The 27025-nt window shown below is 36.3% G+C and overlaps 1 long non-coding RNA gene across 1 annotated transcript in view; it reads left to right on the top strand.

Moving 5' to 3' along the window:
* Nucleotides 1-27025, top strand: part of LOC122162206 — a 176348-nt gene that overhangs the window by 98160 nt on the left and 51163 nt on the right. The window lies entirely within an intron of this gene.

The raw sequence follows: 27025 nt of genomic DNA, 5'->3' as shown, positions 1-27025 counted from the left end.
AGGCACTGTTGTACTTCATGAGAGAATAACTTTGTCATCCTGATGAAAATTATTTATTACAGGTGTTTCTGAGTTATGTTAGTGCTTACCACACAGTATTTTACAATGCATGTACAAAAGGAGTGCAAACACAGCCATATCTAAATTTCCCCTCTGATATTTAAAGAGGCTTACATGTATATGCTTGACTTCTTTTGAGGCCATGCTTTCAAAGCATTAGTTTAGCTGACAAAAATGTTTTAATAATATTAAAAAACACAGTATGCACATCTGGATTCAAAAATGCTGCAGAGTAAGCAAAGTATCACACATTTTATGTAAATAGGTATTATGATAATAGCAAGTATTCTAAATTGTACATTTGATAAAGAAAAAATATCCACCTTTTTGCAAGTGTTTTCTAAATAAGTATTTAAATAGCAGAAGTTGTATGCCAGTACACGTTAGTGCTGACTAACAAAGCTTAAAAGAAGCAAAAGACACCTGATAACTAATTTCAGCATAAAGAAATGGAAAAAGAACAAAGTGAAGATGACCAATATTGGGAAGGAGACAGAAAGAACTCACAGAACTACTTTTAGGATAGATATAAAAGGAAAAAATGATACAGGAGATAGTGTGTGCAGTTAGGAGACAGGAAATTTAATTCTGACAAGATGAAAGCATTAAGATGTCAAAATGGAAAAAATAGGAAAAAAATCACAGACACAGGAAGAAGATTGACAACAGTGAACAGGGCAGCAAACAAAAATGAAGGCAACTATTCAAGTTTTAAACACAGGTCTGATGTGGTGAGGGAAAGAGATTTAAAGGGGGGGTGGAAAAGAACTTGGTCCTTGAGAAGTCAGAATGGCTATTGGTGAGAAAAACGAGGAGAAAAAGAGTGAACAGTATAGAAATCAGCCTGTCATGACAGGTCAGAGTAATGAACATGATTGCCAGCAGCAGAGCTGGACATAAGAATTGGTGGAGATACATGAAGAAGGTAAAATGAAATTTGCTTTTCAACATGCTAGTTAAATTTAGGAATACATTAACTTAATATGGAGTACAAAACACAAAAGACAGCAAATAAGTTTCACGTTCAAACCAGGGTATGCTTTCTAGCACCATGGAGGGTTCCCCATTACCAGATGAAATTCAGGTATCAGATTTCTTATCATTTGTTCCTTCCCAGGACAGACTGCCTCTCTGCTGCTTTGGGCACCAGCAGCACAATTGCATGGAAAAGAAGTGGATAAGCTTCAACCACCTCAAAGAGATCCTGCCCAGCTAGGAAGACCAAGGTGCCCTTGACCAAGAGGCTACCTGATCTCTTTCTCCCTGATGCTTACATAGGCTTTTACTTTAACTGTCAGCTTATGAGTAAAAATTACATTTTTTGTTTTCCGTACGGGGGGGAAGGTAAAATTACAGCACTCATTCAATGAATGAAAATGAACTGCCTTTCAAAAAGCAACCCAAAAACTTAGAAAATATTATCCAGGAAAGAGGTTCAAATTTTGGGCCCCTCATGACACACCAGGCAGATAAAACACTGAATGTAGAAAAGAAAAATGGAATAAGAGTAAAGATATTTTTAGCAATAAGCAACATTTTAATTTAGTCTCAGGCAAGCACTGGAATTTATTTGCTCCTGATATTATAGCATGCACACTGGATTTAATGTCTGATCAGTGCTAATCCATTCCAAGCCTTGCAATATCAGAAACATTTAAGACAAACCAGAACTGGAATTACACAAGTAATGAATACATCTCAGCAGGAGAGTTTAGAAAGGTCCTATAAATATCATTCAAGACAACAGTGACATTACAAGAAACGTTATGATCTCAAAAAAAAAAAAAAAAAAAAAAAAAACCATCAGTCTCACTTCATTTCTATCTTGCTATCCTAATTGGGATCTTTGCAGCTGGGTACAGTATCTATTCCCTTTAACAAAACGTCCATACTGGAGAAATGTGTCAGCACAACTGCTCTAATTCTTAATCTTAACCCTAACATTCTTTAATCCTGCCTATGATCCGCACCATGCATGGCTGCAGAAGTCTAACACTATTGGTCAACTGGAAAGGAGAACACACACACAGTTTTAAAGGACTTTTTGACCTTTTTTATGGTCCTGCTGCTTCCCTTGTTTATTTGTTTTAATAAGCAGATGTACATGTACGCTTTTAGGATCTTAGGATTTACATATGGTTTAGTATATTTAATTTCTTGTAATTTAATTGATGTTTTTCCTCTAAAAAGCTCAGACAGAAGCATCTACAATCATTTAAAATTACTCAGCTTGAAATGACCTACAGTTACTCATGTAACTGTAAAAACAAATCTCAGTAGTTCCCTTAAAGACTGTGCAGCACCAACTGAGAAGTAGTTAATTATTTTTCATAGTTTTAGACCAATAAAAAAGCCAAAATTATTCCAAACTGTAAACAAGGAAGCTAATTTCTCCCTTTTCTACAAAAACTTGTCAAGAAGGTCCACTGAATTTCAGAATAAGTAACAACAGCTGTTAAGCTACACAGAAATCTGAATACACAAATTCCCCTCAACATCTTCTCCCAATACATCCTAAAGTCCAGGTTGAGTGTATTTTAATCTTCCACTGATACAGACCTGCTTGCTTCTCTGAAAGGCCACAAAATGCCACTGAAGTTAAAATGGATGAGTTAACCTTTTGAGAAGTACTCAAAGTACCAAAAATTATTCTGACCTTTGACTGCACAATCCTTTAACTTTGCTAGCTATTCATTTCATGGTATTTTTTTTTTTTTTTTTAATTATTATTACACGATTGGAGACATTTATTTGCCAATCTATCACTACAACATGTAGCAATTTGCTAAAATGAAGTATTTTGGTACCAATAATAAGGCATCGCCTGGACAGCAGGCAAAAACACAGGGAGGGTGAGAAGCTGAAAGAGAATCGGTATGAATTATTTTTACAATTGTTTTAATAAATAAAGCTGTTTGGACAGACATCAGTAAAGAAATGGCTTCAACAAGGAGCAAAGAAGGAAGGATGCATCTGCACAGTTTTCGTTGCACCTGTGAAAGGAGGAGAAAGGTCTTCAGTCTGCAGGACAAGGCAGAACAGGGATGTCCACCTTAGTTTTGCTTGCAATAAAAAGACACTTGCCTTTCCTTAGCAGTAAAAGAAGCAGTAGAGTGTAGAAGATTGTAATATCATTCATTTCAAAGAGAAAATAGCCATTCCAGAAGGCTGAGGTCCAAACCCTGTGTATCAAACATTTATTATGGACCAGGACAGAGTCTGATGCCCTGTGAGCCAGCAAAAGGATGAAAGTTAGGCAATTTAAGCGAAGTAAGACTAAAGATTGCAAGCCAACTTTTAGGTATTGAGCAACCCTGCAACTGCAGTACACTAGCACTGAAGGCAAGAACAAAACCAGTTTTAGAACACAACCAATCCATACAGCTTTGTTTAATAAAGTACTGTATTCAAAATACTCCTGTTGGTCAACAACATTATTTTAACTGTTTTTATAAGGAATCACAATATTCTGTCTTCCAGCAAGCTGAAAGGATAACATTGGAGTTGAAGTTTCCTTTATTGGAGTTTCCTTTAAATTATTTTGCTTTTACCATATTATTTACTGACACTGTAACAACTCTCATTTATCTAACGTGCTAGAGGTATACATTACCAAAGATACCTGGGAGCTGACAGTGACCACTGTTCCAACACTGGCAATTCTTTCAGCACAAATAACTGTGACAGTCAGTCTTCCACTTAGAATCATAGATTCACCAAGGTTGGAAAAGACCTAAAAGATCACCCAGTCCAACCGTTCACCTACTCCCAATAGCTCCTACTAAACCATGTCCCTCAACACAACATCCAGTCTTTCCTTGAACACCCCCAGGGTCGGTGATTCCCACCACCTCCCTGGGCAGTCCATTCCAGTGAAAAAAACTTGTGGAGATTCTAATGAGTGAAGATGCAACAAAACTTCTCAGTAGACTAGAAACTGGCCAACTTAAACAGGAAAAAAATCATAGAAACAAGGATTTTCAATGGAAGGGGAAAAGCCATCACTGAAGTTTCTAAAGGGGTGAGGAAAGTGACGTGTTAGCAGATTTAAACCACAAGGGAAATCAAGTAAATATAGAAATACAAAGAAAGACTGTACTAGACTGCTACATTCCCAGTGGAAATGATTTAAATTAAAACAGAAAGATGCAACAAGTGAAATCTTAGATTCTACCTTTTGAGATCACGTCTGCTTTGCAAAACTGTTTGCAGGGAATTCTGCATATGTGGTTGAGAATTGAAGGCTAAATGGATATTGAGACAATCCCTTCTCTGGCTGTTCTCATAGTTTGAAGAGAAGAATCTGATGCTGCCACTTGTGAGCATGAAGAACAAGACTGGAAAGTGACTGTTAGAATAAAAAGATGTTCCATAAAATAAGTTATTAAGTTATCAGATTAATTATATAAGGATGTAGACATAGCATTAAATATCATATCATTTGAGATCAAATCACAGCATTTTCTTTTTAGTGGTACTTTGAAAATGTTTTGATTATAACCCCCTATCTTAGCCCATTTCTGGAGTCCTGCTAGAGGAAAAAAAAAAAAAAGCTTTGTCAGGGGTATGCAATAATGAAAACAAGAACCACAGCTTGTTTACTCCTACACAGAGTAGAAACAACAGGACACAGGACTACAGCATGCCACAGCCAAATTGTCCTATACAGTGCATCAAAGCACGTAAAGATAAATAACACTAGTATTTTTTTAAATTCACCGATTTAAAAAATCTAATCATGTGCAAAACAATGATTTCAGTGAAATGATAGCAGAATTCAGACGTTAGGACGTGCAGGGGAAGCAAAGACAATGGGCCTCTCAGAAGCAAGCATGCCTGTAATTCTATCAGCACACTTACCCAATTACCTGGTAAGTTGCTGAAGACTAAAATGGGACAAGCACAGTCTGAAACACGATGCTGCATTTTCCATCTCTTCACACATTTTATCAAGTGTTACCCTAAATGTAGTCTGAGTATTGTACACAAAGTACAGTATTTACAAAATGAAATATATTCTTTCAGTTTCTCAGATTGTTCATCAGCCTAGATTTGAGTTAGGCTACTAGAACCCCCTTTCTGAAACTCAAATTGTCATAAATCCCTACAGTTTCATTGGATGCAATGCTTAATAGTCAGTGCCAGTCTTGGGAGTGAAATCACCATTTCACCATTTCACTTGTCAACTAAAAGCTAATTAGATAGCTGGGCCTTATGTCCATAGTAATGGAGACATAGTAATAGAAACAGGGAATCACCACTATCCAGAATAAAGAGATCTTACAGTTTTCTAAAAGTTTACAATCCCATATGACAAATTGATGTGATTTAGAATTATAGTCTTCCACATTATATTACTCCTGGTATAAAATGATCCTTACTATTATCCACAAATCATTTACTCAGAAGCAAAGATTACTTGTTTCAAACCAAGAACAGAAACAATTACCTAACTGTCAAGATCAGCACCAGAAACTGAAGCTGTTAACTCAGATTTTTCTCATAGGTCTCCAACATATGCGTATTTAATTCTTCATCTAATGTTTTTCTGACGATTGAGGAGAAAAGATGTAAAGCTCAACCACCTTCTCTCTGTTCAGTGCAGGAGTGTTATGGTTCCACAATGCAAAGAAAAGGTGAGCAGTCAGGAATTATCAGATAAGTGAAAGTTCGTCATGTATCCCAGACATCAGGTTCTGCTACCCAGAGTGGCAGAGCTTTTTACTGCAGCTCAGAATGAGATAAAGGTGATTACTTCTCATGATCACTAATACTGCAGTGGCTCCAGGAATTAATTAAAAATACATTGAATCGAAGCTCTTTATTTCCTGGACATACATATTTAAAAGCAAAGAGTTTCCAGCTGCCTGTTTGTACATTCTATGCATACTGAATAACCTGAAACAGAAATAATCTTTATACATACTGCATTTTCATGCATAAGCTTTACTGTTACAAGACAGGGATTGTGATCTTTTTCCAGTGCAACAGGTGAAAAATAACTGAATGACTTTTAGGAATAGAAGTCACCTATCTTTCTAATAACAACATTTGTACTTCCTATTTAACACCAAATTCAACCAGCCCTAACCTAACATTCCCAGCATAACAGGAGGAAGAAAATACGTATGAACTTTTATTCCTTCCTTAAACAGCATAGAGATGTGAAACTCTAGGCACTAGACATTGAACACGTTCATCTAGGAACCAAAAGTATTTGTGTATTAGAAGTGGGAAGATGCCAAAAAAAAAAAAAAAAAAAAAAAAAAAAAAAAAAAAAAAAAAAAGACGTGCAAAGAAACGTTTCAAAAAAACTTTTAGGAGATGGGAATTAAATAAGTGCTTCTGTGAGCTGTGAAAAAAATAGCTGTCATCAGGGATGTGGTAAACTGTCATCTATCGCTCTCTAAACATGCGATATACGCGTCTGCTTAATAATGCTCACATTTCATTTTCAGTACGTCCAAACTGATATCTGAAAGTAATACAGTCATTTGTAAAAGCAGCATATGGTCTTGCGATACGTGGGAAGGAATATCCTCTCAAAACTGCATTTTCACTTTACTGGATATAAAACTGCGAGAAAACCCCTAAAATCTGCCAGCTGTTAAGGAGTACAGACAAATTTATAGACTCCTGCGCAAATTAAATATTCTGCAAGTTTCCAAAGGAGTGCTATTTTACTATTTGTTCATTTTTGTGAAGCTCCTATTCCTGGATCGTTCATTGCACTAAGACATTCTGGAAATCGCTTCTACTGATAAACAGTGTTAGAGAAAACGTGGCATTTTTAGTTATTTATGTAAAGTGGTTTTCAGAGTGTCATTTCAGATCTGGCACCCTAATGCTATGTAAGATATTAGAAAATTTGTGATAAGGTAAATGCAATTTCTGCCTCAGTGAGCTTACTTTGAGTACAAACAGCTCAAATAATGGATTTTTTTTGTTTTTCTTTTCACAATTCTGCTTTAAAGTGTGTTTTTGTGTAATGAATACTAGCACATATCTTCCTAATTCCCAGAATTATTTCTCACAAAAACTTTATAAACAATGAGAAATTATTACAGTGCAGATGTATACTCACTGCGTTTATAGATAAATGAGTAAAAGCCCAGAAGGCCTAAAGCAATTTTGTCTTTATAAGACAAAAGTTCTGATTTCCGTGCATTTGTCTCCAGTCATAAAATATCACAATGTTTACTCTGCAGCACATAAGTAGATTACAACCATCATTTCAAGGACCACTGTTACCTGAGTGATAACTCAGCAGCAGCTCTTACTGGCATGAAAGTCCAACTGTATTTGAAGAAAGCAGCATGAGCTGGATGATCATATCGTCAATTCACACCAAAGCATGCAGCTATGCAGCTGCTATTACCAGGAATTAGTATGTTAATGTTGAACCTGAAAGACAAGCACAGAGGGCATGTCCTTACAGTTCACTGCTGTGACTAGACAGTCTGACCCACCTACACACCTGGGGTCTAACCTAGGATCCAGCAAACATTTGGTCATGTACTTACATTAAGATACTTTAAAAATCCAGCACAGTCAACCAGGCCTTGAATGCAAGGAAGTTCAATTCAATTCTAAGACAAATGCCTTCATCTATGGTTACGTTCAGAAGAGCAATGTGGTGCTTTGGATTTTGATTTATTACCGTTTACTGCTCTTACGTACACTCGTTTTGGTTTCAGAACTTGTCATATCAAAATAACACAAAGCTAGTGAAAAGAAATCACATACCTACTTTGAGTCATTTCAAAGTCAGCATATGATCACTCAAACAGCAAATTTGTGGAAGTGATTAATAATTTACTTGCCATTCATAATTTAGTTGACAATTTTTGTCTTTTTTACTTACTAATGAAATGCCTGTGAGTGGATCACAATTTTCCCATATTTATTATTCATTGCAACAATTTGCAGAATAATTTCTGCAAACAGTTCCTGTTTTGTAGCTCACTCTTTATGAATGTTGATTATTCAAAATTCAGTCTCTGAAACTAATTACCAGAACCATATATTAGATTTTGTTCAGTGTTTGCCTGAGCATTGTTCTTATAAACCAGTGTTCTCTAAATACCTCTCCACAAGTATGAACTTAAATTGTATTCTTCTATGAGCACTCTGTATAAATTTTATTTGCTACAATGTTCATAAACAGCAAACACCATGGAGCAATTGAATTTTAAAATCTGTACAAATACTGGGGGATATATTTTCTTCAGGACGAAGTAACTTTACTTGCAAAAGACAGCACAGTCTGCTTTTGAGCTGGATTATTCAGATGACCAAAGTACCCTGGTATCTGAAGAGTGAAAGCACAGAACACTGTGGCATCAAAAGGAAACGTCTCTTCATTAGCATATTTTTCATAAATCAGTTATTCCAAGTATTCCAAGCATTGTGTAAAGCAGTGTTGCAGCCATCTAAGTGTTACATTATTGAAAGCCAAAATTGCCAAGGTTTTACTGAGAAGGAAAAGGGAAAAAGAAAATACACACAAATGTACACTTCACCTCTCATATTGCACGGGGAAATTGACATAACTGACCCTCACATATTCGCAGCACAGATTACCACCTCCTTACTGGTAGGAGATTCCCTTAAAATGTCAAGAACTTAAAGCATTTTTGCTTTGTTTTTCTGGCTTTATTTGATTTCAGATATTTGAAACCTACAATTTGTTTACTCATTTTTTCAGATCTTTCAGTAACCTTTATACTCTGCATTTTTTGACACTCAGATTTAGCAATTGGGACTTTAAAGAAAAGACCAACTATTCTGACATACATAATAAATCTGACAGTCCCAGCGTTGCTGAAAGGCACTAGCATTGCAGAAGGCTTTTACAAAATTGAGAGAGGTGAAATGTTTGTCCAGCTTCACACAGCTACCCAGCAACTCTCATCAGGCCACTCTTCAACAAAATAACATTAAGAATTAGAGATAAGATTTAAATAAGACACAAACTCACAAAGGCCCTTCAGCAGAGGATGAATTTTGTGCTCATCATTAGTGGTTAGTAATTGCATTTAAACTCAGAGAAACTGTTAATATCAGCAACGATTTCACTGAGGTTACAGTGCTTGCTAGAACGAACTGATCCACTGGACTGTAATGAAATTGTCTACAATTTGACTTTTCACGAAAACGGCACAACTGCAAAACAATTTGTAAACATTTTGCTCTATTTCCACTAGTGAGTACTGAAACAACCCAGACTTAGCTTTACTTCAAGGATCTCACATTACATGGAATTGCTACTCACATTATGTTACCAGCGCACATGTATCTTTGTGCCGGTTTGGTTTACAGAAATGGCACAGTGGGAAGAAAGCTTTAGAGTGAAAAAGAATTTTGAGAACAAGAATGATTCTTAACAGTAAAAAAAAGATGGCAAGCAGGATAAACTTTAATCAGAAAAATTACAGCGGTGGCTAAGGTGTTGTTGGTTTTGTTTTTTTTGTGACTTGTCAATTTTTTTTTTCTCTACTTCTGAAAATTTTAGGCCTAATATAAGCACTAAGAAAAGGGACAATAGCAACATAAAATGTTTTTTGTCAGCTAAGCATTTTTAAAAATACTTCATTAGTGTTACCAAATGCTGTAATCTATTCACAAATTGTACATACTCTCTAGCTCTTGCCTCTCTCCAGTTTACTGCCCCCAGTAATATGGATAATCATTCTAGAATCACTGCTTCTCACAAGTCTCGTAAAAGTTGACGTTTCTTTCTAGCTGGAAATGTGTTCACTGGTTACATTTCAGATTACCTCATTAGATGTAAATTGCAGATGTTTCTCCTTCCAGGTCAGAAGCTGAGATTTTCACTCGTTTGACACAGTGTTCTGGTGTGGATGAATACACAGACAACACCAGACACAGCACTCCCATAGAGAGTTGTAATAGATTTCATGTCACAGGGCCAGCCAGAGTTGAGAAATTGTATGCTGCCAGCTGTGTTATAAACTATCCCAAATATTACTTCTTGCACATTCTGAAAACTCAGTATTTTTACTGCATCATCAAGGAAGCTGATTTGTCTCGTGTGAGTAATTTTAGCTCTACCTTTATGTTACTTCCCAAATCGTAGCAAGGTACCAAAGCTAGAATTGACCATAGTAAAGTGCCACTAGATTCTGTCTTCATCAGTTTTAGTGTTCCTGCCACATATTTTAAGACAGCATGAATGCTATTAGGCCCTATAACAAATTTCTGAGCAGTATTTGAAGAGGCATATTACATCATGTGAAGCCAAGAAAATTTTTTTCTAAGTAATGTGTAACTGAACTTTAAAATTAAAAAAAAACAAACAAACAAACAAAAAAAAACTTCCAGAAATCTAGTTGTTTGATAAAAAAAAAAAAAAAATCAGGATGCCATCTCTTTGAGAGATAAGTTACCAGTACCTGATGGCCCACTTGCTTAGATTTCTTCAAGTGCATTTGCTGATGCTTCATGTCAACAGGCAATGGAGATATTTTAACTAAATACAGACCCTGCAATTCTTCTCTTTCTTCCCACTTACAGTTCCCCTTGGAAATGTAGGTATAGCTATGAATACTGACACACCTTTGAAAGAAATTCTATACATCCAGTGAAATGAACATGCCTGAAATATGTTTTTCTCAGTGTTGCCAGAATAGGTTCATCAGGTCAATCTAAGCTTGTCAGTAGTCCTTCAGAAATCTTTTGCAAACCTGCAATAATGCTACCTTAGAGAAGTAGATAAGTGACACAGATTATAGAATTTTACTGCGCTTACATCTAATTGCTGGCAAAAAGATGCTCAGGATTCAGACACATGCTCCAGTGGAAAAAGGAGGAATTACATGCTATTTATTATTAAGAATCTCAAAGGCAATTTGCAATCACAAGACAGAACTATTTTCTCCTAGATTCTCAAAATACAGACAGAAGTTAGCAACTAGTTATACATGTTCAATTTTGCAGTCTTCTTTCCCCAGCATTAAAGTAAGCTTCAGTGAATTTAACAAAACTTAATATCTAACTAGCTGGCACTGCTGCAGGTTTATAATTGCATGTCACGTTGCAACACTGTATTGCCTACACAATTTTTTTTTCCTATCACAGCCTTATTCACAGAATAAGTAGAAACACTGCTGATGAAGGATTATTCCTACATAAATATTTCTTATTAAAATATCACACAAAGTAAAATATCTTATTCATATATAGACATTTGCTGAAAGAAATTCAGTATTTAGAACCTTCTTACTGGCAGCTGCTCAGCAGGACAGTAGCCCTTCATCAGATCCAATTCTTGAGATTCTTGAGGCAGCCTCATGAAGGTTGCTGCTGAGGAAAAAGCCATTAAGGTTCTCCCTCCTTTTCATCTCCAGTTTTTGGGTGAATCCAAATGTGCGTCAAGGGTTCCTTTTTTTTTTTTTTTCCCCAACATATATATTTATTAAGAGTATGACTATACTCGTAAAAAAAGCTCAATAAGAAAGAACAAATCAGGAAAGTTTTATACATTGGGTGTAAAAGTAATGCTTTCTATTTATTTATGTGGAAACTACAACAGATACAAAGGGCACAGTAACGCTATTCAATAGAACAAATTCTCAGCTACAAAACAGTATTTTTCAACATAGTCACTACCATTAGGTATGTATTTCTGCCAGTGATGAACAAGGGCCTGCATGCTGTGCTAGTAAAATCTGCACCAGCAGAGGTGATCCACTGTTTCACAGCTCCTGTGATGGCAACCTTTACCAGAAAAAACGTTGTTCATACACACCATCTTTCACCTGCCCAAACAGTTGGAAGTCAAAATCTCTATTGTCAACAACCACATCTGATGCCATGGGCAATAAAATAATAGAATGGCCTGGGCTGAAAAGGACCACAATGATCATCTAGTTTCAGCCCCCCTGGCTCCATGCAGGGTTGTCAACCACCAGACCAAGCTGCCCAAAGCCACATCCAGCCTGGCCTTGAATACCTCCAGAGATGGGGCATCCACAACTTCCTTGGGCAACCTGTCCCATTGTGTCACCACCCTGTGTGGAAAACTTCCTCCTGATATCTTACCTAAGCCTCCACATCTTACTTTAAAACTATTCCCCCTTGTCCTATAACAATCCACACTCATAAACAGTCATTCAGAGCAGCCCTAATAAAACTCAGGGGGCACATAAAGCTGGAAAATAGTAGAAATTTTGATTCAATGGGAGATAATGTTAGTAAAATAATTGCTTAAAGGTGCAGTTTGGTAATATTTTCTGATGCATTTTCTATACTGCTGTCTCCATTTAGCTGTTTTAATTCTGTCATTTAAGAAAAAAAGAGAAAACTGACTAAAACAAAACTGCCTAACACTTCAGGTTTTTTTCCATTCATTGATCTCTACTGACACTTAATCTTTAGAGTATGTGTTCTATTTACTCACTGTACCTTCTTGCCCCTGCCAGTGGCTAGAGATGAATGAATCTGGCCTAGAAGATTGTAAAGGCCATACGAAGTACAAATGAACAAAGTAAATCAGCTGCTTAGGCTCCCCCATTATTATTTTTTTTTTTTCCTAATAAAAAACATAATTGAAAAGCCTTTCCATCCATCCTCTGTGTCCAGCAATTAATAATGAAAAGTTTTAAGGAGATTTGGCTCAATTTACCAGAACTTTCTGTTTGTGACTATGGTTCATGACTCCCTGTGGTACTGTGGCATATAATGAAATAAATGTAGAAAGCAGCCCCATTCTTGACACATGGAACATTTTCAAAGATGAATTAGATGTACGCTACCTGGCTTCCTAAAGAAGAAAGCACACACAGAAACAGTTTCCTCACTTATATCTCACAGGTCAGATTTCTCTTCACTTGGATCACAACTGACCACAAAGCCATATGGTCCCATGAAAGTGCATAAAGAATTCTTCATTCACTTCTTGACACTCTTAATTTAGATTAATGTCATACTGTAGGTATATTGTTTTATGTCCCTAAATGCTCATGTCCTTAGTTCACTGTTTGGCTGGAAAAAACAACAAAACACCAGCATTCCGCCTGTGGACTGCTTAAGTGCCTGATCTCCAGCCTCTCCCACCCCGTATATAAAAGCTAAGCAAGATAGCTCAGTTGTGCTGTCATAAATACATATCCTATCTAAGTGGATTTGGATTAGACAAAATATTAATCCTGATAACATTTGTAACTAGCCATACAGGTAGACAGGATTTAGAACATTAATTAGGAGCCATAATGCAATGCTTAACTCTTAATTCCACAATCAATGGACTTCAGTAAAAGGCTGACTTAAGAAGTTCCTGACTTTCCTTTCTGCCACCATAACTGCTTATGAAATTCTGCTCCAAATCACGTCACTGATCTAAGTTGGGTTAAAAATAACTCTTCAAAAAATATTTTCACCAGCAGAGTAGGCTTATGCCATAATGATACAGCTCAACCAAAACAGCTGGGCAGGACCAGTGATCAGGAGTGGCTAAACCATCCTCGGCACAAAAGCCACTGCATGCTGCCTTTTGCACCAGAGCATGCATGTTTACCTTACCACCTAGTACATATGATTCAGAAATGGCTTTCATTTCCAAACTTGCAAAAGTAGGCTTCACGGTTATTTTCCAGAACAGATCTAATCACAATCCCCACCATTTGTCCCAGAAGTGTATGCAGGTAGTCATCTCTTAAACCTTCTAATATAATGGCATTAAAGACAGTTGAAACTCTAGCCTTAAAAGAATGGGACAAAAGAAGTCAATTTATTCAGGAATTCCTAGCTTCTATCAGAAAACCAATCTTTCAGTAGAAGTATTTTTTTAAGACTATAAGGTGAAAGTACCATCAGAGAAGAATTCTGTAGTGTTACTAGCTCAATCCAATAAGTGTCACTTTGAACCTGCAATGCAGACAAAATTTTAAAATAAACAAAAGGCCTGAACTGCAACTGAGTGTGCTCATGTAGCTCTCATACACGTGCATTTTGCAAGTGACAGAAGAAAAAACATCAGTGGAAATTTTAAGTTAAGCTCTAGAGCAAAGATTGTGAGATAGATCTAAATATTACTTAAAAAAGCTTCTTCTTTAAGAGAGCGAGTGGGGAAATGAAATAATTCAACATATGTCTTGCTAACTCCTATTCATCTGTGAAATATTAAGCATCAGCATCTTTTTCAGCAGTAAAAAAAATCTTAGCACTTCAGCACACAGGAAAGATGATGTTCTGAAGATGAAAACCAGCTCTACAGAGAATGACCTTGATAGTCGTAAAATCATTTTCCTTTGTTTTAGAAATGTAAATGAAGCAAAGGTCTTATGCTAAAGAGCAGGAAATAATTTTACTCCTAGATCTGTCACTGATTCCTGCATGAAAACAGGCAAACTGCTTCAGTCAAAACTTCCACAAGCAGCCACTGCATATGCTGAGCATTGAGGACATTCTGGACAAATATTCAAGATGAAGTATTTGAAAATAAACTTACAATCATTTCACATTAGGCACCCAAAGTACTCTGTGCTTTGAGGATATTCTGCAGTGCTATAGCAGAATAATTAATGTCCCAGCTATGTTGTAAAACTGAGATAATAATACCCATTTCACAATAGCATTATAAAATGGATACATCGAAGTTTGTGAACTCTGAGATATTGCAGTTCCAGTGGAGCCCATCTTTCTTATGAGGAAATCAATAGCACTGCATTCAGAGAAAGATCTCCATGTTGCAGCACAAACGGAATGAATCACAACTTTAAATGACATATTGGAAAACTGCCCATTAAATGAGTACTATCCATCTTATGACCTGAATAATTCCCAGGCAGGGAATGAGCTGTAGAAGAATAGTGAGCGTTCACATAATTAAAGGCTGTGTCATAATGCAAACTCACATTTCTGCCCAAATACTTTGTCTGGCTAAGCTCTTAGCAACAGAATGAAGACTCCCATAATGAGAAGCTCCAGGAAGCTTAAATATAGTTTTGTTGTCACATCTAGCATGTTCATATTCACACAGTCCCCATGAAACTAATGGAACAACTGGCAAACTAATACAGGAACAATACAGCATTCCAGGGCTAGAAGATCAGATCTGACAAAAGGCTTTGTTTTATATACAAGATCTTTAAGACAGAAATGTTCTTTAAAAGGAGCGAGTTTCTTGGTTAATTTTATGTAAGACAAGAATTAAGAGTGTGACAAAACCATATTTGCATAGGATCTGTTCATAATTGAGTCTAGTTGTAATCACCCAGATTATGATCTCAAAGTTGGTGCCATTTAATTAGCATTTAAGTACACGGACCATAGCTACATTTAATTACAATCCCAGATTCCCGACTATTTTCTGACAGATGATTGCTACTATTTGGCATTCAAACAGCTTCCAAAATCTAGGAAGTAGAAAACCTAACATGAATAACAATCAGCAGTACAGCATGCTGTCACAAAACAAACCCATAATAAATGCTAGAGTGCAAAATTAAATTAAAAAAAAACAGTCAACAAATCATTTTAAAAGTAATGAATTTGGGGGAAAAAAAAAAAAAAAAAAAACTGGAAACAAAGGTTTTCCCTCACCAGTGGTTTTCTTTTCTCTTACATTCTGATCTTACAATTGAGTCTATAAAACAAGGTTGTGTGGTGGCAGCCATGAAACCCTGATACCACAGATAAAGCTGAGGAACCTGAACCTTTAAACAGAGGTTTCTCAGGACAACTCTAAGCACAGCACCCATACTAGCATCATATATTATTGACTCCTATGCATTATTCTGCTCATTGTCAGTTTTTGTGATTATATAGTGTGAATATGTAGTGTTACTGGCTCCACTGGCAAAACTGAAAATATTACGGTTTTAGCTGATATCAAAAGAAAAAGACAGTGACATTTGTGATTAAAAGTAATGTTGAGTTATTCTACCAGCCAATTTCGTACACATAGATTATTTTCCCAAGTTTTATTTCTCCACAGTTCCTCCAAATGCTTTTCTCCACACACGAACCAGTGGAAAAAGTTAAATTACTATGAATAATAATGCACAGTCCAACCTGCTCAATTTCTTCACATCTAAAATCATACTATATGTTAAATTTCATAAATAGCTTTGAGAGATATTTTCTTAAGTGAAATAATAGTAATTTGAACCACACTGTGATAAAGATTACTAAAATTAAAGCCCAAAATTCCCAGAGATTATGCTGATATATTAGATAATGCTCCTGTATTCTGTAGGAATTTCACAGAAATATCCTCAAAAGCAACACCCTTAATTGTCCCATTGCCCCAAGAGACCTTGCTCATCTGTGCTACTACACGTTCAGAATGTATACTGAAATTTATGAGCTACTAGCAAACAGAATGCATAGACACTGAGTTGTTTTCATTCTCTTAGCAGAAAAAGTGCTTCTGGCCTCTCTCCTCTATCATGCTGATGATTTCCACAAAACATATGTGGGATCCTTTGGAAATCCATCATTTGACTGAATTTGCCAGCCAAAAATCATGGTTAAATATTTTTTAATCAAGCAGCTAAAAGTTAAAAGAAGTCAACGCAACTGCATAAGACTCATTTCTTTGAAAGGATACGTTAAAGCTGAAGGCTGCTGTTGAGCATAATCATTGGGAATTAATTTGATTAAAAACTCTGGGATCATCTCTCTAAGCAACAACTGTAATCATGGCAGAGTGAGACAGAGGTACAGGCTGCCAAGTGGGAAGCAATGGTTTGGTATAGAAGGATGCTATATTTTGAAAGTTGTTAAAACGTATCATAAACAATCATAAGGCACAGAAATAAACTCATTGGCAAGGGCTCTTCTATTAACCAGCATTGGCTAGTTTTAAAAGGAACAGCTGATAACCTGGGGTAGTTTAAAAAACAAATTTAAAAAGGTAAGTGAAAAAATGCACATGGGTATGAAAAGATGTATACTGAAAGCATATGTAGCAGACAGATTTCAGCTTTTAATGGAATTGAAGTTACTCCTGCATCTATGAAATAACATGAAAAATAGTTATAGTGATAGAAGTTGGGAAGGTTAGATAAAAATAAACAACAGTTTAGCTCACGGATTTAAACAACAAAAAGCAAAGTTGTTAAAATGCAACACTAATGCTACAATCACAGCACAGCTCAGTAATACAAAAACGTTCATTTAGCTTATGTACATAAAGGCTTTTTATTTTCACCTATCTAAACAGCTTCTTTTACAGACAGGATTATGCTCCTGCGCATTACAAGTGAATACATGATTAGACTGAGCTGTTTCACTTAGAGAATTTGCCTAATCAGTGCTGCTTTCAGAATTTTCCATATTAATTTAGTCATCCACTGACTATTTTGTTATTTTATAACATGAAAATCTGTGAGAACTGCAGTTCAATTGCAATCCCTGCTTCACTGCATTGATTCTTTGGACAGTCCATAGCTATGGTATACAGCAGCACTATAATATCTGTAAAAGAAAATTCTGCAGGATTCGGCCTAACATGTTGGAAAAGGAAATAAAAAATAAAAAGAGCTCAAGGATGAATATGTACAAAGTGATCCAGTGACCCTAAAAGATATGACTGTTATCACTTACAGACATGCTCATTTATCTCACTGTTGGAGATCTGATAGTTTTTTCCTCATACAACACCATTTTTTTCTATATATTAAATAACATTTGAAAACAATCTAGAGATGCAGCTTTACTTGCATATCTTGCTTGAAAGGAATAAAATTCAAACTGAAGTGTATCAACTACTTCTGGTGACACAAGGTATCCATTCCCTTCCCTAACTTATTTATTACTCAAATTTGCAAATCCTATAGCTTTTTGCCAAAACTGATTGTATTGTCCTGAGTGCTTATGATTCTGTTGAAAAATCACATTATATTTTAGATCGTAATTTCAGATCCCTCTACCAAATGGGGTTTTAGCATCTTCTTGGCATAAATTAGATCTGCGCTTTTAGGCTTTACAGAACTTAACTGTTATTCTTAAAAAACCTCCAAATCTCAAACCTATAAAAATGACTGCACAGAGAAACAGTAAGAGGGAGCGGCAGAGGGAACTGACAGAGCTTTTCCCAAGTGACCACTACAGTTTAAGATCCATGGCATGGTTCAATGAAAATTTCAGTATGAGTTTAAGTCTGCTCAACTTCTCATTTTGTTTAATAGATGGCAAGGTCCAGTTACAACATAAGTCAAGAACTAGAGAAATCATGAATGTAAGTGCTTGAGACATATGGGTCTTGCTGGTGAGGAGGCTAAGTGAGTAAAATCCAGAGAGAGATTGTACTGCAAGTGGGAGATCAGGGAGAAAAAAAATAGAATTATGACCTAAAGAACAAGGCTGATGAGAAAGTCACAAGATATGGATGAGATACAGATATACTTCGTATGAGTAAAAACAGAAGTGTCATAGAGTGTCATATTGATGAGAGAGCTGAATATAATAGAATCTCTTGAGTTGGTACAAACCCTTAACAGTCATCTAGTCCAACTCCCCTGCAGTTGAACAGGGATGCCTACAGCTAGATCAGGATGCTCAGGGCCTCATCCAGCCTGACCTCGAATGCCTCCAGGGATGCGCTTCCACCATCTCTCTGTGCAACCTATTCCAGAATCTCACTATCTTTACTGTAAAACAAAATTCATCCTTGTGTCCAATCTAAATCTTCCCTTCCTTAGTTTGTAACCATTTCCCTTTATCCTGTCACAACAGACCCTACTAAAGAGTCTGTCCTCTTCTTTCTTACAACTTCCCTTTAGATGAAAAGCCACTCTCAGGGGATCCCAGAGCTTTTTCTTCTCCAGATTGAAAAGTCCCAGCTCTCTCTGCCTCTCCTTATAGGGCAGGCATTCCATTCCTTGGGTCATTTTTGTGGCCCTCCTTTAGAGGTGCTCTAATAGGCCCATGTCTCCTGTTCTGTGGATTCAACACCCAGACTCAGTGCTCCAGGTGAGGTCTCACCAGTCCTAGAGCAATGAGTGGGATCCACACATACACCAGATGGAGAGACAGCTACTTGTCAGGGCTGAGGCCAGTCTTCAATCCTAGCAGACCATTTATGGCCACATAGACTGAATGTAGTTGAATCTTGAAAGGAGCCACTAACACAAATGTCTAGCTGAATTTTGCAAACATAGGGCAATCTACATGCATGATCATAGCATCATCACTTAAAATATATTAGCTATTACTACAGGCAGCATGTAGTGAGCAAACTGATAAGATTATTGAATGCTCTGAGTTGCCAATGATCTCAACACCCATTCTTGCCTTTTGCTTTTTAGCCTTGCCTTCATTTCAGAGCCAGTTTTTATCCTAAGATCCACAAGGTTCTCTACATATGTAGATATTTTGCTTGAAATAAGCAATACTTTATATTTGAAAGCATGTGACTACAGACAGCTTATTTTAAATGCCAGAGCAGAAAAAACGTCTGTATGCAATGCTTGTGTCAAGGCATCAGCAAAGAAGTAGACATAGAGAAGAGAGTAATGGTGTTTTATTCCTCATCTGTAGCAGAGAATGTGTCAATTGCCAGAAAAGGTGAAAAGGGACGTGGGAAAATACAGAAAGGCAGTAGAGACAGAAGTTTAATGGCAAATGTAATGGAAAAAAAAAAAAAAAGAGCATGAAATACATTTCATACAGGTGAAAGATGTCAGTTTATTGCTTTTTATTTATAGACTTGCACAGTTGTGTACAGTGCTTCGTCATATAAAAATTGAATCGAATCAGAATAGGTACAGGAACAATATTAGGATGCACAAAAATAGCGAAAAAAGGGAAACTTTTATCCTCTGGTCACTTCAATAAGCATAGAAAGAATCCTTCTGAAGAAATATTAATTACTCTGCTAATGAGGCCTGGAAGTGGGGGGTGGGGGAGATGAGGCTCATTGTACAACATAAGGTGCCCTGACAAGAACTAGCAATAAACAGATAAAATTTTGGTTAAAAAAAAAAAAAAAAAAAAAAAAAAAAAAATAAGTGAGGCTTAAGCACACGTAAAGAAGCTGAGCTCACACAATTTTCCACATTCTGACCCAAAAATACAAGCACATGATGTTAATAAATATCAATTTCTTAAGAGAAATAAAGCAAGTTCCGTGCACATAAATCAACCAGATTAACTTCTGCAAAGTTAATAATAGCACTATTACTTGCTTACTTTTTTTTTTCTGTAAAATGCACACAAGACTTGCATGCAGATAAGAGACCTATTTGTTGTACTGTGTTGCACTGTTTCCACATACGTGGGATAACTCCTTATAGCAATGCTTTGAAGTTAATGAACCTCCACAGCTCATTAGAGATAAAAAATACCATGTTTCCACCTTTTATATGAAATAATTTTCACTTGTGTAAACAACTTGCAAATTTTATTTCTGGTACTAGTACTGCAGGAACGGGAACAGTGATTTCTTCTCACAAGTTTGAGATGAAGATATTAGAATAAACTCTGACTCATCAAAACCTCTCCCAGTATTTTTAAATTAGTTTTCTTGATTTCTAAAAACGAAGACTTCTTGTCTCATAATACAGAGAAAAGCTTTATTTATTTATTTATTTTTATTCTCCAGCATTATGAAATAGCAACAATTTATTGCTTAGCACTTGCTAGGATCAGAGATGCTGTTTACAACTGTAAATGATTTTGAATTTTGATAGTCTTTGATTCAGTTTCACAAAATAGGAAAATGTTTTTTTAGGTAGGATACCTGGGAAAATATGAACTTCCTGGAAAACAGACAACTTAAGGATATTTCTAACGTGAACCATGTCAGCAAAGAATAAGAAGAAAATGCATTCTCCTAAATTATAAGGATTTATTTTTACCTTTTTTTTTTTTTTTTAATACCTTTTTTCTTACACTTTTTTTCTTTTTGCCTTTTAATGAAAGTGCTATGACAGAATTCATGTTCTGGTTGAACATGGAACAAGCAGCAAGATAAGTTGTATACTCAATGCAATCTCACACAGTGGTGATGAAGTGTAAAATGACAAACTAAAACAGGCACTTTGTGAACCAAAGTTTCTTCTATACTCAGTATGCACAGGCAATACAGAGAAAATGGAATACATTTTAAAAAATGAAACTATAGACTAGACTGACCAGAAGTTTAAATAAGAATGTAAAATATTATGATAAGTCTCTGTTTAAAATATAACCAGCCTTTATCAATGCAGTGTGAAACAAACAAAAACACAGTGAGAAATTGGGGAACAGAGTCTGGAATAGAATTTCTTGCAGCACCCAGTGGGCACGAGGAACCCAGTTCCCAGCCTTTCACTGGTGACAAGATGTTCTGCTGACTTCAAAACAAGCAAAGAATAACTCAGAGAATTGTGAGCTGTAGGACTGGACTTTGGTCAATATTTCATTGAAACAAAATAGAGCTTCATTTAAGTAAGGGCAGCATGAACTTTGTGATAAACTGCTATTTAACAGGGAGATCAAAAGTCTGCAGCTGACTAAAGAAGAAACCACTTAATCTCAGGTTTCTTACTGACTACTTATAGTGATCATGTAATGCTATTACACAACAGAAAGTACAGCAATAACAGCTCTGTGGCAAATTCCTTGGCTACAGCAAATGCGGACAAGCCCAAGTGCAGCAACCGTAGGTACAGAAACAAAAGAAAAAGTCTGCTTACCTTCAGAAGATCTCAGGTAGACAGGGATCTCTAGCAAAATAGCCTTGCTTCCACTGTCAACCCTTAAATGAGGTCTGAGAAGAGGTGGATCCTGGCTCCACCCCTTCTAGTCACTCAGGTTCACTGCATGCACCTGAGCTCCCCTGGGTTGGCCCTGATTTCCCACCAGGTGCTCAATCGCTGTTTCAAGCCATGACTCAGCATTTCTGCTACAGATCATTGTCACCCTTGTGTTTTCATACATGCAGGCATACAGAAAATGTTCTAAAGAATATCTGATTCCTGTATTTATTTGTTCTTAATGCTGAGGCTGCCATCTATCAGTGGCATTTTGCAAAGGGTTTAAGGTTTAAAATCAGGTAAAGTCCATTCAGCTTTGCAAGGATAAACATTTGCATAATAGAGGTGCAATTGAAGATTTTCTAGCAGTAAAACTTCTCCTGAAATACCTGACATTTCCAAATGAAAGTACCATAAGGACAATCAATGCTTAAGATTCAGTTGTAAATTTATGGTAACAGATAAAGCAAATAAGAACCACAAAGCATTTTGTTCTAAACATGGAAAGGTTTAAGCATATTCAGTGATTTATTGTTCTTAATCAACAGCTTACTAGTCTTCAGTTTGAAGTACAGTGAGAATTACAATGGCCATAACTGATTTTGGTTTGTTTAAAAATCTAGGTAGTGAATCTTACTGAACAGCTCTGGCCTGATTAAATGTTTGGCAGAAGCTGAACACATCAAAATGCCTGTCATCATATGCAAGGACATGCAATGACATGTGATCCTACATTTGTCCTTTTGGATGGAGGCAAAGGAATAGCACAGATGTGTGTGAAAGATAGCTGACGTGAAACAAATCATACAGCAGACATCATCATCTGCAGAGATAAGTGCTTTAGCAAGCTGAATGCCTGGGGGTAGTAAAAGAGGACTGAGGGAAATCAACGTACCTTGAACATGCTCTTCATCATTCTAATAAGTTCTTTAGTTACACATACCACTCCTACTGCTAAGTAGGTGGCTATATCGTGAGTCATTCTGCAGAACATTATCACAAAATGTGATTACTTACAAAATGGCTTCTGCTTAATCTCTTCTTATCTGTGCAAGTACCCAACATTTTGCAATTTCTAAGCAAATTCAGAAGTATCCAAGGGAAAACAATGTGATTTATCTTAATGGTAAAAAGGCTGCCACTAGTCAGAAGGAAGTACTATCAGAAATTCAGAATTTAGTATTTTTAAAATGATCTAATTAACAACTGAAGCTATGCTAACCATATAAAAACAACAAGCTTTTTGGTTCCTTTCTCTTGTAGGAAAGTAATACTCAATTGTTAGAGGTAAATATTCCAAAGAATGTCAGCAGTCTTACCATCCTATTTACTTTTCATTGTTCTGAGAATCAGTTTGGATTCTGCCACCCTTTTTTGTCTTATCCCCTTCTCTTCCCACCCTAAACCCTCCCCAGAATGGACATTACATAACTTATTAATCACTTATTAATCACAAACTTATTAAGCATTTTTGTACACATTTTTAAATAATATATATATATATTTTAAAACTTCTTCACCAGTGCAGAAAAAAAATCTGAAAACTTCATTTTCTATAGAGGCGACAAGATTTCTCACTTGCAATAACATGAGTTCATTGGTAGATGAACTAAAGCCACATGTATACTGTTTCTCCGGACTCTGCAAGAGACAGGCATCAACTCCTAGTGCAGCGGGTATGGAGCAGCTCATATCCACAGTGTTCAGGCCTAGCTAGCAGCAACAGATGTGCTGCACTCTTCCTGCACATATAAATGGATAAAAATCTTCTGCATCTCTTATGGCATTTTAAGGTTCGTTGATTCTACTACTTTATTTTTTTGTTGTTAGCCTATTTCCTCAGTTTTATTTCTAATTTATTTATAATAATCTTTGTTTTGTTACCTTTTAAGTTCTCTCATACATTCATTCGCTCTCCTCTTTATCACAAACCTTGCTATATATAATGTTCTATGTTTGAATGCTTACGTTCCACTGTATGACCCTAGCCGCCTCTTTTAGCTTGTCTCTGCATTCACTCAGTGCTTGCCAACTGATATAAACTGGTTTTAGTCATGGTTTTCCAGTTCCTTTTTGCCCCCACCCTCCCAAAAAAACATACCTTTTCAATAAATACAATTAATGTCAGGTGGAAAAGGTCTTGCCTGACTTTCCTTTTTTTTTTTTTTTTTTTTTGGAAGATTTTGGATTAAGTAACTGAGAAAAGAAGATGAGAATCTCAAAGACATGAGCAGAAGTGGCTTTAACAATCACCAGTAAAACTGAGCACTGTGTTTCTCTTTTTTAATCTACTATTTAGCAGTGCATCAGTAATGTCGACCCCAATTTTCTTATTAAGCACTAATTTAAGGTTTGAAATTAAGCAAAGATCTATTCAGAACAATTCAGTAGCACTTTTCTACAAGAACAGACACATGAGGTGAAAAGAAGATACTATTTACATTCATCTGGGATGAAAAGGAGATAAACTTCAAAAAAGAAAACACATCACCTACAATATCTAATATTCTGTAATTATTTTCTCCAACTAAAAATATTAGGGATTTCTGACTGTGGCAACAGCATGGCTCCAGAAGGAAGGATGGCTGCAACACACAGAGTACCCTCTGCAGCCAGCCACACCTGGGCAAAGGCACACAAAGTTGAGGTGGGGATTCTGAACTCCCAAGCCCACAAAACTCTTGCTGGTGTATTCTTTTACCAATTGTACAAATTATTATATTGCCTTCATAATCTGCTCTATCGTTTGTAGCTGTTACACTGTTGAGATGAAAACAAACTGAAGTAACTATTTTTGAAGTTATTTTCATTATCCAAAATAATACCTATAGCTTAAGCTTAATATTTTATGTTCATATACAGAATAGAGATTGCTGTTTAGTCGATCTTTGTGCCTGAACTAACACACTGGGATACTTCATACATATTGCATATATATGGAGAATGCATCTGTTTTAACTTGCAGCTCAGATAATGAAGCTCAGCTCATTCGTAAATGATCGGCTGGCTGACAAAAATACAAAAAGAAACAATTCCTTGGCAAGAGCAATTTCCTAAAGAGGAAGATTGCTGGATACTCAGCTCCTGACAGATGCTCCAAAAGCAGTGAATGTACTGAGCATTTATTCCCATTTGTAATTGTACAGAAGACGGTGACCTTTCTGTTGACAAGCATGTCCCACAGCTGTTTCACAATGATCTCGTATTACATTAATGAGTTAATGTGTGTGGACTCTATCTCAGAGCAGAGGAACCAAGTATACAGGGAGGATAGCTCAAGAAAGCATTTAAACTAGCGTGCCATTGTTTGTAGAAATAAGATCAAGCACTTGAATTTTGACCACTTTATAGAGATTTGTTCTTTCTTGTAGCTCAGACAAGTTTTAGCACTTGGGTAACAGCCTTTAGTGCATAATAGCTGAGGACTACCAGATTTTAACAAAGCCCTCTTTTCAGCAGTAGATACACAGCCTTTCTCTCTCCACATCAGGGCAAGAAGCTCAAATTTAGTGATTGTTGAGAAGCTTGTACAAGATTGCAGTCCTTTCTAAAAACATTCCTCTGTGGAATTAGAAGTGATCAAGCAGTTTGAGAAAGGGCAGTGTAAGTCTAGGCTGAATACAAATCAAATATATAAACCAAGCTGCACATCACTTACACTTACTGCTGATAAGTACTGACAGCAGTACGTATGGCCTTTTCCATTTCCTTGGTCATCTTCAAAATAATTACTGTTCTGCACTAGTATGACAATGCTCTAGCAGGTCTCAGTAGGCTGAAGGGTTATATATTAGGGCCATTACCGATAAGAAGGATTTAAGAGAGTGTCTGTTCGACTGTCGCAAATTTGTTTTCAATATTAAATTCCAATAAATTAATACTAAATTCCAGTCCAAATTTAATTTCCAAAGTAATTCTATGCTTTCAAAATGATTAAGCTATTATTCCTTTCCATCTCTAAACTATGAAAACAAGAGAAAGAATTCATCACTTTTAACCCCAGTTAAGATTTTAAATTATCTCTTTTAGATGATTTAAGAAAGCCACGTAGTTTATCTCCTATCTGTTTAAAATACTACTACATATATAAATACATGCTATGTATATAAATACATATAAATAATACTATATAGCTACTAAGCTACACTTGGATTGCCTTTATGCAAGAAAACCTTCTGATAAAAATTTTTACAAGCATGAGAATAATTATGTTCTTTGACTATATTTCTTCACATCTCAAACATTATGAATACAAGGATGATTTCTACTTGCATTCTACAATTTTGAAAGTGTACTAATTGCAAGACATTCTGCAATAAATGCAAATTGCCTGGATGGTCACCATCCAATTTCTAATGGACTGACGCTCATATAAAAATCCAACAGCATCAGCAACAAGCTGGCAGTTACTGGTAGAATGAGAGGTGTTGAGAAATGATTTGGCTCACAGCTGAACTTCCTATTTAACCACGGGGAAGATCAAATTAAGTCAAGGTCAAGTATGGGACAGAGCAGCTGTGCCACACAGCAGATAAGGACTCCTAGTATATATATAATAGATCTGTTTTGATTTTCTAATCGTGAAATCTAGAGCTGCTGCAGGAAGAAAAGGGGCCTCCTTGACTCTTAGCCTTACTTTTGCCTCTCCACGTTCAATTCCATCCCAGGCTGTGCAAAGCCCTCGTGGTGCAGCAGCAGCCCCCTTGCATGTGCAAACTCAAATCAGCAGCCTGTTTCACAAGAAATACTTCACAGCTTTCCAGTATGGCAGAATAACCAAATAATCTTTCCCCTGTTGAATAAGAAAGAAGTTAATATCTCCCTAACAGAAAAAAAAGAAAAAAAAGGACTGGAGTAGGTAGTAAGAATCTTGTCTACAGAAAATCGACTCTTCGATGAAACCCATCTGGAACTCTTACTAATCACTACAAACACATGCTTTCAAAACTGAATGGTTTTGGACTCCGTAGTGCTTTGGCTTCATAATCTATAATTTTCCTATTTCACTAAATGAAAATAAATCAATTTATTGCAGTTAATGCAGAGGTACCAAAAAAAAAAAAAAAGGTGGCTATAATTTTTTGGTATCCATCTGTCCTTCTCTTACTCCATCTGTTTACTTCAATCACTGCCGTGGAATCCTGCTTCATGAAATGGAGCCTAACACATGCATGCAGGGCAGTATAAGTTACCTAGTTACTCAGCTGAAGGATGTTTTCAGGATAAATCATTGTCCTTGTACTCTGTAGAAGGCAACAGGC

Source organism: Centrocercus urophasianus, unplaced genomic scaffold (assembly GCF_019232065.1).
Source record: "Centrocercus urophasianus isolate 14NV4802_14NV808 unplaced genomic scaffold, USGS_Curo_1.0 seq_20, whole genome shotgun sequence".
Lineage (NCBI taxonomy): Eukaryota > Metazoa > Chordata > Aves > Galliformes > Phasianidae > Centrocercus > Centrocercus urophasianus.
This window is presented reverse-complemented; position numbering and strand designations above follow the sequence as displayed.